We start from the raw sequence: 13,963 nt of genomic DNA, 5'->3' as shown, positions 1-13,963 counted from the left end.
TGCTAAAAAATAAAGGACAAATTGTTGCATCTCATATCTGCCACCAATGAGAAAGAAGCATAGTGCTTTGTAGGCCTTTTCCAAATTTGGAGATGGCTTGTCAACTCTCTCAGCCCCAGTGCCTTCTTATAACATGTATCATCTGATGCCCCATTTAGGAATCTGAGGTTAAATTAATTGGTAATGTATCTTCACAACACATGTGCACAACACAAAATATTCAGTAAAATATTCTAATATGAGAGGCGAGTAATTTTTAATAAGTAGTACATATTTCACTGTGTAAATATTTCAATTCAACTACACTTCTGCAGGATATAGACGAAGAATATCCCACCTATATCTCTGTAGACCTCTGAATATCCTATGTCTCAAACTCCACACGTTCAAATCATTCTGTTAACTTTCATATAAATGTATTGCTCTTTCTGTGGTCTTAGTCTGTGGAACTAGCGTATATCCAATCACACAGACTAGCATCTGGGGATCATCTCTGACTCTTCCCTTCCCTTACTCCCACATTAGTCCCATCACTAAGACCCTCTGATTTTTTCTCCTCTCTATTCTACATAGAGGTCCATCCTCATCATAATAAAACAGCCATCTTAGAACCAGAGTGAAATAGCTGGGTTGTGACTGTGACATGCCATTCTCCTGATTTATACTCTTTGGGCTAAACTAATGCTTTTGTGCTTATAAATAAGGCCCTGTGTGTAACTCAATCATGGCCTCAACTACACTGTGTTTTAATTAAGCTATAAGATCCCTGGTGTTAGGGATTGTGTTTTCTTTATCTCTGTGTTCCCCGGTATTTAGACAGTCAATAAATATGTGCTGAATGAATGAAATATTCATATGCGACCATAATACTGATGATTAACTTAATGTGAGTAAAATAAGAAATAACTTGATTATATCAGATGCAGATCTTGGTACTGATCTTTAAGAATTATTAATAAAATGATTTTTATCCTTTGAAATTATTTTTGGACAAAATGGACATTTAAACTTAATATGTTGTTGACTTTAAATGAACAAAAAAATGCATGGACTGTTAACTTGATAAGTTTATTTTCTCTGAATAAGGAGCTGTTAAAAAAACAAGAACAAAACCAAAAATCCTCTTTTAATCATCAGGGGCAAGTGGGTTTCTTGCTATCCTTTTTCTTATTTCAAAATACTCATTAAGCATCCACCATATGCCAAGCAACATGCCAGAAAATGGGAAAAGGCAGAAGGCTGGAGAAGATAATAATGGGGATGAAGATATGGTCTTTCCCTTGGGGTGTTCAAAATATGAAAGTCACCTAAACAAAACCACTGGCGCTGTGGCAAGTATAACAACCAAGTTACGGACAAAGCATCACGGAAGCACTGCAAAGCTGTAGTTAATGAGCCTTTGCAGGACGCATGTGGAACAGGTTCTAGATACAATAACTGAACCCAGTTCAAATGTCACTATCAGTCAGGGTAGGTGAGGTTAAGTCATGGTAACAAACTCCCCCAAAATTTCTGTTGATTCAACACAGACAAAAAGGTTTTTTTAAAAAAAAATTATTTATTTGAGAGACAGAGAAGAGCGAGTAAGAGAGAGAGAGAGCACGAGCAGAGGTGAGGGGCAGACGGAGAGGGAGAAGCAGACTCCCCGCTGAGCAGGGAACCTGGTGCAGGGCTCGATCCCAGGACTCTGGGATCATGACCTCAGCTGAAGGCAGACGCTTAATGACTGAGCCACCCAAGCACCCCGACACAAAAGTTTCTATCTTACTTGCATTCAACATCTAGTTCCAGTTAGCAGGGAACTGGTGATCAGGTGGGAGACTGCATCTCAATGCATGTCTTCTTGACAGATGAAGTAGTGGAGGGAACAAGGGAAGGCTCATCCCTCTCAATATCTCTGTCAGGGAATTTCTGCCTGATCCATAGCACATCTGCTCAAACGTCTTGGAAAAAGCAAGTCTCATGACCTCATCTAAACTGGGATGGAGGAAGAGCAGTTCTACCAAGTGCCTGAAAGCAGGTGAAAGGATCATCTGTAAATAGCCCTAAAGATTGCCAATTATTAAGGATGAATGAGATTATCTTACATGGAGAAGAGAAGGCAGATAGCTCTAGACAGAAAGAATGGTAGACATGATGTCACAGAAGTGTGCTGTTTGATATGTGTGAGCAACGACATGAAGTTTAATGTTGGCTGGGGCATGGGGCTACCACAGCCTGAGAGGTCCGAAAACAGTGGGAACGGTAGGCTGGGGCCGCATTATTAAAGGCCTTTTAACAGGTTAGGGAGGTTAGACTTATCCGAGAAACAGTACTTTTCAAAAGCTTTCAATCAACTCAGTGTATCCCACAGTAAACTGGGAGACATTAAAGAAATGGTTGACTGGTTAGAACCACTATGCTCAAAAGAGAGACTACATTAGAGAGCAAAATGCCTTCATATCCTCCATAACCTACATCCACAGGCTTCCTGGATGCAAGACCTTACGCTGAATACGTGTGTGCTTGCAGATCACTGCGTTCTGGCTTCAAACTCTGATACTTCCCATTGGGGAGGTACAGCCCCTGGAAATGGTGTTTTGAACTGTTAATTCACCCTCAAATAAAAAAACCACAGAGAGGCATGGCTGGCTCGGTCAGTGGAGCTTGCAATTCTTGATCTCAGGGTTGTAAGTTCGAGTCCCACCTTGGGTATAGACATTACTTAAAAATAAAATCTTAAAAAACAAAACCAAACAAAAAAACCCCACAATTCTCCCTGTGGCTTGAAGGTAATCAAAGTTTTGTTTTAAAATTAGAAGTGAATTACTTATGCTAGGGGCACCTGGGTGGCTCAGTGGTTAAGCGTCTGCCTTCAGCTCAGGTCATGATCCCCGGGTCCTCGGATCGAGCCCCGCATCGGGCTCCCTGCTGGGCAGGAGGCCTGCTTCTCCCTCTCCCACTCCCCCTGCTTGTGTTCCCTCTCTCGCTGTCTCTCTCTCTATCAAATGAATAAATAAAATCTTTAAAGAAAAAAAAGAATTACTTATGCTAAATATGCCCTAAAGACTCTTAGGTATCCATCACTGAAAGCAAACCAAACAGAACACTGAAATTATTAGAATTCCTCTATCGACTATGTTTGGTTGTCTCCCATTGTCCATTTAATGGCCTGTTTGTTAGAAACTTGTGAGGATTCTATATCAAACTCAAAATTTTTCCATTCAGTCATAGAGAGAAGGACTAAATAAATAGAAAACACAGGAATAATGAATTTATCTTTCCAACAGACATTAATGAGAGATCTGAGGTTCAAACTCCACTATAGCAACTGCCACTACATATAGGCTTTAGTATGTTCCATTACAAACCAAGTTTAATAACTAAATTGAGATATATATGAAGAGATAGATACCAAAACCCAGTCACTCATTCATTTTTTCACTTACTCAAATTCTAGCAAGGGTCCGAGCTTGGTCCCAAATAAGAAATTGAACATGACAAGCTTGCCTAATGAGTCGATGTGTTAGGGTCCTTAAGAGTTGCATGAAAGTTTTTCAGGAGTACATGGAGTTAGAATTAGGAAAAGAGGTCAGCAATCTACGCTTCTGCTCTCTTCGTCCCAGTCTCCTTGAATGGGCCTGGTGCATAGGGAGGCCGTGTGCAGAAGCTGAAGCTGTTTGGGGAAGGGACAGGATGCGAGCAGTGCTGCTTCAGGGTCAGGCGTCCAAGTGAGTAAGAGCACAGCGGGAGAGAGCCCTTTCCCCATCTCTGCATCAACACACTTGCCATTGGCACGTCATGGACTCCAGGGAATACAGCACCATTTTTTTCATACCCAAAGGCTGTGTCAGAAAAGCCACCTTGTAGCACAATTCCAGCAAGTGCCATTCACACTGAGTTATGGAACTAGTGCTCCCTCGGGGTGTGCTGGGCATCGTCTTCATGGTCCTCCATGGACCTACAGGCAGCCCTGTTCAGAAGATCAGTAGGCTACAGCTTAGCGAAATTATTAGCCTTGCCATTTTGAGCCCCTCAAGCAGTTTCTAATCCACAGAAATCAAGAAGGGGGCTGGAGTAGAGAACATGACAGACTTACTCTTCGGCTCAAATAAGACATTCCTTTCAAACTCCCAGAGGTCACTGGGTGGGACAAAAAGTCAATGCAGTTCACCCTGAAACTTTGTAATCACAGATTTCCGTCTGTACAACATCCCCCTGTGCTTCCCTCATTCTGGAAAGCAGCCACTTCTGACGGGTCGAGCAGACTGTTCACACACACAGAGATATACATTCAGGTTTTTGTTGCTCTATTCATGTTTTAATTTAAACAGAAATACTAAAATGCCCAGGGGTGCTCTCTTTTTTCCTGATGACATTCAGCATTAAGTGATAAAACAGAAAAGATTTTCTCTCTTCCTTTCCAAATTCCAAGTGGTATTAAAAAAGAAAAAGTTCCCATAAACATTGGTTGTGTGGCCAGGTTTGGTGGAGGCATGATCTTTCCTTTTGTGTTCCAATTTAGTGCCTCCCTCTAATTTGGTCTACCCATGGAAGGTCACGGCCAGAAAGGTGGTGTTGAGAATGGAGGAACTAATTCAGATACGTTTTGCCCTCAACATAACTTCACCCTTAAATATTGAGATCATTTAATAAAGTGTCATCTCCCCTTAAATGTTCTTGTTTTGCCCTTGGACTTTGATCTCTTACATGAATATAACTAAGCCTGGGAAAGGCCTCCTAGAAACAATTTACGGTCTACATATATAAAATCTCCACTTGACTTTGATGTCCAGTCTCAGGGCTACAAACCAATACAACATAAAAACAAGGAAAAAACCCCAGGAAAGCCTGCCAGCCAAGTCAACTTTCCCCGACAAGATCCAAATATTCCAGGTTCCCAGCACATATAAAACCTTTCATACTCTTGCACTGGAAAGGATATTTCCAGCCATCCACCCATCGATTTTTTTTAACCTTTAAATATCTTAATCCCTTGGATCATGCTTCACACTGTAGCTCTCACCCTGGACATGAAACTGTTAAGCTCTAAGTGAGATTTTTATTTAAGAAAAAACAGCTCACTGCTTAACAAAATAAATTCATTTCCTCATATAGATTAAAGTTTGAAGACTGCCCCTCCCTCCCCAACCAAGTCCCAGCCTCTAGACTAACCTAATGTTTAAGCAGCAGTTTACCTGGTACTCTGACAAAAGTTACATCAGAGGGCCTTTGTTAAATGTCCTTTCAGAGGTGATAAATGAGAAAGCACTTTACCAGAAATGGATTTAAGCGGAACTCTTGGCCCACTTAAAGCTTTTGCTCACACCCTTCTCTCTACTGATGCAAAGGCCAGGTTTACAACTGAGGACAGAGACATCTTAGAGGCAAACATATTTCTTGCAATAAAGATGATCACGAGAATTGAGATTTCCACTAAAATTAAAATAGATTTGCTTGATCTAATGATCAAAGGGACTATTTCAGAATGGATTCTAACTATTAGTAGGCTTTCTGTTTTAGTCATTTGAGACCTTATTCACCTTCATGGAAACTACTTAATTCATATATCTGTTTGAGGTAACCATAACCATTTGAGGTAATCATTTTTTATGAGTGAGCTGGCATACTTTTGAGATGGTGGAAGTCATTTGTATTTGTTTGACATAAAGAATATATTTTGATATGTTTGTGACTCTGCCACCTTTTTCAAAAACTTCAATGCTTATTTGACACCTCGAAAAGTGAACCCTCAATTTTAAATTTTCTGATGGAAAAGCAATTACAACTTAAGTAATATTTCAATTATGCTTTCCATGATTCCCATGGAAGTATATCTGAACTCTTCTTGCTTCTTAACACCTACCACCAACATAGATTTAGTGAAGAACTGAATATGATAATATTGTGCCCAAATATTGGAGGTGAAAAAGAGCAACCAAATTTCTGGCTTCAACTATGCTAACCACATAAATTGCTTTACTGTTTATGATTAAACTGAATGGCCAATTTAATATAAAAAACAACTGTGGTCAGAGCACTTAAAATAGTCAAACTTTTTAACAATATCATCTACATTTATATTAATTAAAGTTCCCAAAACACTAACTTTAAAATCTTTCTTTAACCAGTTCATGAACAAACTTTTCAATCTTTTTTTTTTTTAAGATTTTACTTATTTATTTGACAGAGAGAGAGAGAGAGAGAGAGAGAGAGATCACAAGTAGGCAGACAGGCAGGCAGGCAGAGGGAGAGGGAGAAGCAGGCTTCCCGCCGAGCAGGGAGCCCGATGCGGGGCTCCATCCCAGGACCCTGGGATCATGACCTGAGCCGAAGGCAGAAGCTTAACCGACTGAGCCACCCAGGCGCCCCAACAAACTTTTCAATCCTAACAAGACTTGAAATGAGCGATAATTGAAAGTAACAGCAAAAAACTGAGACATTGATGCTTAATGTTGTATAAGAGCAGAGAAGGTTATATCACAATGGATGATAGTTATGGTCTGGTTTAAGCAGCATAAAAAACATAGATTGAATATTTTTAATAGAACACATGTGAAAAGACTATTTTTATATAAACTGATATAAATATACTTGTCTACTTTATGAAAGGTAAGTACCAGGAACCAAATAGCAAATTGTAGCAGGTGTAGGATTCACAGTCAGTTTTGTGGTTCATCACATCTCCCCTCACAGGAAATGAAAATGGGATGAGGAGAGGGGGGCAGCAACTGTCCATACGGTCAAGGGCACTTGATGCTTATAAGTACGTACTTAACTTCCCTGGCTGGCATTTTACAATCTCGCTTGCATCAAAACAAACTGAGAAATCCCTTCCACAGGGAGTTTTGTCATAATATGGTGACACGCACCTATCCTTGTTCAGGAGGGTGGCTAGAAACAGGACAAGCAGGGATGAGAAGCCCAGCCCAATTTAATAAAATGTGTATAGAAACATTGAGGAAGAAAGGTTTTTAATTCTCAGCTATACATAATAAATTTAAACTGAAGATTAGGGCCATTCTTTTTAATTTTTTATTGTTATGTTAATCACCATATATTACATCATTTGTTTTGGTGTAGTGTTCCATGATTCATTGTTCGTGCATAACACCTAGTGCTCCATGCAGAATGTGCCCTCTTTAATACCCATCACCAGGCTAACCCACCCCCTACCCCCCCTCCCCTCTAGAACCCTCAGTTTGTTTTTCAGAGTCCATCGTCTCTCATGGTTCGTCTCCCCCTCTGACTTACTCCCCTTCATTCTTCCTCTCCTACTATCTTCTTCTTTTCCTTTTTTCTTAAAATATGTTGCGTTATTTGTTTCAGAAGTACAGATCTGTGATTCAACAGTCTTGCACAATTCACAGCACTCACCATAGCGCATACCCTCCCCAGTGTCTATCACCCAGCCACCCCCTCCCTCCCACCCCCCACCACTCCAGCAACCCTCAGTTTGTTCCTGAGATTAAGAATTCCTCATATCAGTGAGGTCATATGATACATGTCTTTCTCTGATTGACTTATTTCACTAGGCATAACACCCTCCAGTTCCATCCACGTCGTTGCAAATGGCAAGATCTCATTCCTTTTGATGGCTGCATAATATTCCATTGTGTATATATACCACTTCTTCTTTATCCATTCATCTGTCGATGGACATCTTGGCTCTTTCCACAGTTTGGCTATTGTGGACATTGCTGCTATAAACATTGGGGTGCACGTACCCCTTCGGGTCCCTACATTTGTATCTTTGGGGTAAATACCCAGTAGTGCAATTGCTGGATCGAATGGTAGCTCTAATTTCAACTGTTTGAGGAACCTCCATACTGTTTTCCAGAGGGGTTGCACCAGCTTGCATTCCCACCAACAGTGTAGGAGGGTTCTCCTTTCTCCACATCCCCGCCAACATCTGTCGTTCCCTGACTTGTTAATTTTAGCCATTCTGACGGGTGTGAGGTGGTATCTCATTGAGGTTTTGATTTGGATTTCCCTGATGCCGAGCGATGTTGAGCACTTTTTCATGTGTCTTTTGGCCATTTGGATGTCTTCTTTGGAAAAATGTCTGTTCATGTCTTCTGCCCATTTCTTGATTGGATTATTTGCTCTTTGGGTATTGAGTTTGATAAGTTCTTTATAGATTTTGGATACTAGCCCTTTATCTGATATGTCATTTGCAAATATTTTCTCCCATTCTGTCGGTTGTCTTTTGGTTTTGTGGACTGTTTCTTTTGCTGTGCAAAAGCTTTTTATCTTGATGAAATCCCAATAGTTCATTTTTGCCCTGGCTTCCCGTGCCTTTGGTGATGTTTCTAGGAAGAAGTTGCTGCGGCTGAGGTCGAAGAGGTTGCTACGTGTTCTCCTTCAGGATTTTGATGGACTCCTGTCTCACGTTGAGGTCTTTCAACCATTTGGAGTCTATTTTTGGGTGTGGTGTAAGGAAATGGTCCAGTTTCATTCTTCTGCATGTGGCTGTCCAATTTTCCCAACACCATTTGTTGAAGAGACTGTCTTTTTTCCATTGGACATTCTTTCCTGCTTTGTCAAAGATAAGTTGACCATAGAGTTGAGGGTCCACTTCTGGGCTCTCGATTCTGTTCCATTGATCTATGTGTCTGTTTTTGTGCCAGTACTGTACTGGCTTGATGATGACAGCTTTGTAATAGAGCTGGAAGTCCGGAATTGTGATGCCGCCAGCTTTGCTTTTCTTTTTCAATATTCCTCTGGCTATTCGGGGTCTCTTCTGGTTCCATACAAATTTTAGGATTATTTGTTCCATTTCTTTGAAAAAAGTGGATGGTATTTTGATGGGGATTGCATTGAATGTGTCGATTGCTCTAGGTAGCATTGACATCTTCACAATGTTGGTTCTTCCAATCCATGAGCATGGAACGTCTTTCCATTTCTTTGTGTCTTCTTCAATTTCTTTCCAGAGTATTTTATAGTTTTCTGAGTACAGAGCCTTTGCCTCTTTGGTTAAATTTATTCCTAGGTGTCTTATGGTTTTGGGTGCAATTGTGAATGGGATCGACTCCTTGATTTGTCTCTCTTCTGTCTTGTTGTTGGTGTATAGGAATGCCACTGATTTCTGTGCATTGATTTTATAGCCTGCTACTTGACTGAATTCCTGTATGAGTTCTAGCAGTTTTGGGGTGGGGTCTTTTGGGTTTTCCACATAAAGTATCATATCATCTGCAAAGAGTGTGAGTTTGACTTCCTCTTTGCCGATTTGGATGCCTTTGATTTCTTTTTGTTGTCTGATTGCTGTGGCTAGGACTTCTACTACTATGTTGAATAGCAGTGGTGAGAGTGGACATCCCTGCCGCGTTCCTGACCTTAGGGGAAAAGCTCTCAGCTTTTCCCCATTGAGAATGATATTCGCTGTAGGTTTTTCGTAGATGGCTTTTATGATATTGAGGTATGTACCCTCTATCCCTATACTCTGAAGAGTTTTGATCAAGAAAGGATGCTGTACTTTGTCAAATGCTTTTTCTGCATCTATTGAGAGGATCATATGATTCTTGTTCTTTCTTTTGTTAATGTATTGTATCACGTTGATTGATTTGCGGATGTTGAACCAGCCTTGCAGCCCAGGGATAAATCCCACTTGGTCGTGGTGAATAATCCTTTTAATGTACTGTTGGATCCTATTGGCTAGTATTTTGGTGAGAATTTTTGCATCCATGTTCATCAAGGATATTGGTCTGTTTAGAATGAGAAGGAAAACCAAATCTGCCTTAGTGAGTAGAAAAAGATCTGTAATTCAGTTCAGGAAACAAAGCACAGTACAACAAAACACAACAAAACAACACAACCAGCCCCCCCCAACAGGGCCAGGGAGTGTGACTGTGCAGGTGGTGGCTTGCACAAGGGCACCTAGCCCTGGAGGCCAGGCTGAGCTGAAATCCAGCTGGTACTCCTCTTGTCTCTCCATATTACACTGGTAGGAGTCTGTGCCTGCTCAGAAAAGGGGCACCTGTTTCTAGTTCCGATGAAGGCAACCTTTGGACAAACAGAAGCCCTGCTTTAAGGAAAATGCTCAGTGTTTTGTAGGCTCAGGAAAATAAAAATCACATATACTGCTATAGGAGTAAAATTAGTGCAAATTGCCTAAAGGGAAATCCAGGAATATGTAGAAGGCTGAACATGTTCCATATCCCTTGATCCTTCAAGTCCCATCTCTAAGAATTTATTTTAAGGTTAATTGTGGTGGTTTTTAAAATATGTCCACAGAAACTTTTAACCCTCCTCCCTTCAAAGGATGGAATTCCTCACCTCGACTGTGAACCAGATTTAGTGAGGGCTCACTTCTCGCAGACACAATGTGGCAGAAGACCTGCTATATGAATTCTAAGGCTAAACCATAAGAAGAACAGCTTCTGTCTGGCTTTCTCTCTCTATTGTTCTGGGGTGGAAGCCCGTGGCCATGTTGTAAGAATACTCAAGCAGCCTGCAGAGGGGGCCACATGAGGAAGAACTGAGGTCTATGGCCAAATTCCAACACTAAAACTTGCCAGTCATTGAAGTCAAGCCTTCAGCCTCTGACAAAACTTCAGCTAATTCTTCAATAAACAGTGTTGGGAAAACTGGACAGCCACATGCCCAAAAAAAAAAAAAAAAGTAACTATCTGACATCACACACAATAGTCAATTCAAAATGGGTTAAAAACTTGAACATAAGAGCTGAAACCGTAAACCTAGACAAAAACATAGGAAGTAGCTCCTTGACATCAGTCTTGGTGATGATTTTTTGGATTGACATCCAAAGCAAAGGCAAGAAAAGAGAAAAAAAAACAAGTGGGAACGTATTAAACTAAAAAGCTTCTGCACAAAGTAAATGGTCAAGAGAATAACCTACCAAGTATGAGAAAATACTTGCCAGGATATATCTGATAAGGGTTAATTTTCAAAAATATATCAAGAACTCATAAAACTCAATATCAAAAACCAAACACTCTAATTTAAAAATGGGCAGAGGATCTGAATAGACATTTTTCTAAAGAAGACAAATGGCCAACAGCTACATAAAAAGGTGTTCAGCATTACTAGTCATCAGGGAAACGCAAATCAAAACCATAAAGAGACATCACCTCACACCTATTAGAATGGCTATCATCAAAAGACAAGGAGTAAGTGTTAGTGAGGATGTAGAGAAAAGGCAATGCTTTGCGACTCTTGATCTCGGGGTTGTGAGTTCAAGCCCCATGTTGGGTGTAAAGATTACTTAAATAAATTAAAAAAGAAAGCTTAAAAAAAACAAATGGAAAAAAAAGGTAATGCTTGTGCACTGTTGATGAGAATGTAACTCATCATAGGGTACAGCCCTTATAGAAGACAGTATAGAGTTTCCTCAAAAAGTTAAAAATAGAGCTACCATCTGTTCCAGCAATCCCACTTCTGGGTACATAGCCAAAGGATCACAAAGAGATATCTGCCCTTCCATGTTTATTGCAGCATTGTTCACAAATGCTAGAAGCAACTTCAGTGTCCATCAATAGATGAATGAGTAAAGAAAATGTATATGCATATACAATGAAGTATTATTTAACCACGAGAAAGATGGACATTTTGACTTTTGTGACAACATGGATGGACCTTGAGGACAGTATGCTAAGTGAAGTCAAACAGAGAAAGGCAAATACCATATGATCACACTTATATGTGAAATTTGAAAAAGCCAAACTCAGAAGAACAGACTAAAAGGGTGGTTACCAGGGGTTAGAGGTATAGGGGAAACAGGGAGATGTTTGTCAAAGAGTACAAACTTCCGGGTACAAGATGAATAAGTTCTGGAGATCTAATGTACAGTGTAGTGACTATCGTTCATACTGTATTATACAATAATAATAGGAGACTTCACATGACTACAGTTCCAGCTGACATCTTGACTGCAATCTGTGTGAGACCCTCAGCCAAAACCATCCAGCTGTGCCTCTAAGATCTTTACCCATAGAAAATGTGAGGGTTCTCCCCCTGCTTGTGTTCCCTCTCTCGCTGTGTCTCTCTCTGTCAAATAAATAAAGAAATCTTTAAAAAAAAAAAAAGGAAAAGAAAAGAAAATGTGAGGGTTAATAAGTATTTGTTGTTGTTTAAAGCCATTAAGTGTGGAATAATTTGTTAACGCAGCAATAGACAATACAGTTATATACCAAGCTCAACTACATGAATGTGTAGTGCAATATTGTCTGTAATAACAGAGTATGAAAAAATTTAAACGGTTACTATCAGAGAATGACGAGACTATTGTCATATGCCCACCCATGAGATAAAATAAGAGGTAGACATTAAAATTGTATTTTGTAAGACTTACTAACATTGGATATTTTTACTAATATGAGGTGAAAAGGTCATTTATAGACTATTAGGCACAACATAATTTTCTTTTGTAAAAAAATTTCTATATATTTATATCTCTATAAGAAAGCCTGGAAGACTCAAATAGAATGTTAGTAGCAATAATCTACAAGTACCCTAGAATTAAAGTTGTTTTATTCTTTTCTTTCCCCTGCGGGTCTATATTTTTCAAGTTTTCTGCAATAAGCCTGTGTTACTTTTGTCAAATAAAGACATTTTTAAAAATTGGGGTGAAGGGGCAAGTTAAATGATTACAACCGTGGAATACCAATACTTCTGATGTTTGGATCCCCTCTACAGTCTTCCTAGAAGTGAGTCTGCCCCTTATGCTCAACCCCTCTAGCGAGATACAAACTTACCCTTCTCCAAAATGACCTGTTCCCTCATTAAGCAGCTTTGAGAGAAAGTTATTCTTTATATGATCTGAAATTAGTTTTTCTATAACTCCCATTCAAAGTTTCTGAGAGGGAACACACCCTCTGTGTGATATAATTTGTGAAGAATGAAAGGAAATTTACATCTCTTATTTTACATTTAAACTTACCAGTGAAGCATAAGACCTTATTAACTTCTGGTCAACTCCTTACATTATCAATACATTCAGAGCTTACTGTCAAATACCAACCATAAATTCTTCCCAATTTTGCCACAAGCACTGTCCCTAAGTTCGCCTTAAAAATAATTCACGTGTGTGCAGAAAAACAATTCAAATATTTTGTACACGAGTAAAGGATTTTACTTTGGTCATTTTAAAAGATTTAATATTCAGTAAGCTGGGTCCTGGGAGTCTACACTGTTAATAACACCTTTTTAGGATGATTCCGAATCTCAAATTGCACTTTAGAAAACTGTTTCTGAGGCTTTTATAGACGTTAGAGAGCCTTGCCTCAAATACACATTCACAAACTTTGCACATAATTTTAAGGGCTTTGTGGACTTTTTGAAACTATCATTTGTCTTCCGGGCTGATGGGTGCATTGGTCTATTTAGGGGTTCCTACTCTTCACCATAATTTATTTTTTGACTGCATAGATTCATTCTTCCTAACTGACTCAATTTCATGGCATACACAGAAAATGATCATCGTTGCAGTGCTAAGCAGAGAAAGCCAGAGAGCAGGTTGTTTTAGCTTTCCAGACTTGGCCCGGATGCTAGGAGGAATCAATATTACTGCCTGTGTGTAAATGGTTGGTGGCACACTTGTAGGGACCTACTATTTAGGAACCATTGGCAGAGGTCAGGTATTTTGAAATATAGAGCCAAAATAAATATTTTAAAATATATCATGTCAACTTATGCAACAATAAAAGATGATGTCTAGATGACTAGTTAAACTGGTTCTTTTCAGTATGTATGATATATAAAAAAGGGCAAGGAGTCTCAAATGACACTTAGAGGAGCATAAAACACCCCAGTGTGAGGCAATTCTTAGATATCTTTATTCATTAAACATTGATTGGTGCCCACTACACCTCAGATTTTGTAAACTCCTGAAAATCATAGATTTCTTCACTCTTAACATTTGACAAAGTTTTTTGAGAAAAGGACAAGATGAAGAAAAAATGGGCATGTTTATATGATTTGAGTTTGTAAATAAAAAATTTGGACCAGTGGGTACAATTTCAGTAAC

Source organism: Zalophus californianus, chromosome 2, assembly GCF_009762305.2.
Source record: "Zalophus californianus isolate mZalCal1 chromosome 2, mZalCal1.pri.v2, whole genome shotgun sequence".
NCBI classification, from domain to species: Eukaryota; Metazoa; Chordata; class Mammalia; order Carnivora; family Otariidae; genus Zalophus; species Zalophus californianus.
Note: the sequence above shows the minus strand (reverse complement) of the source record.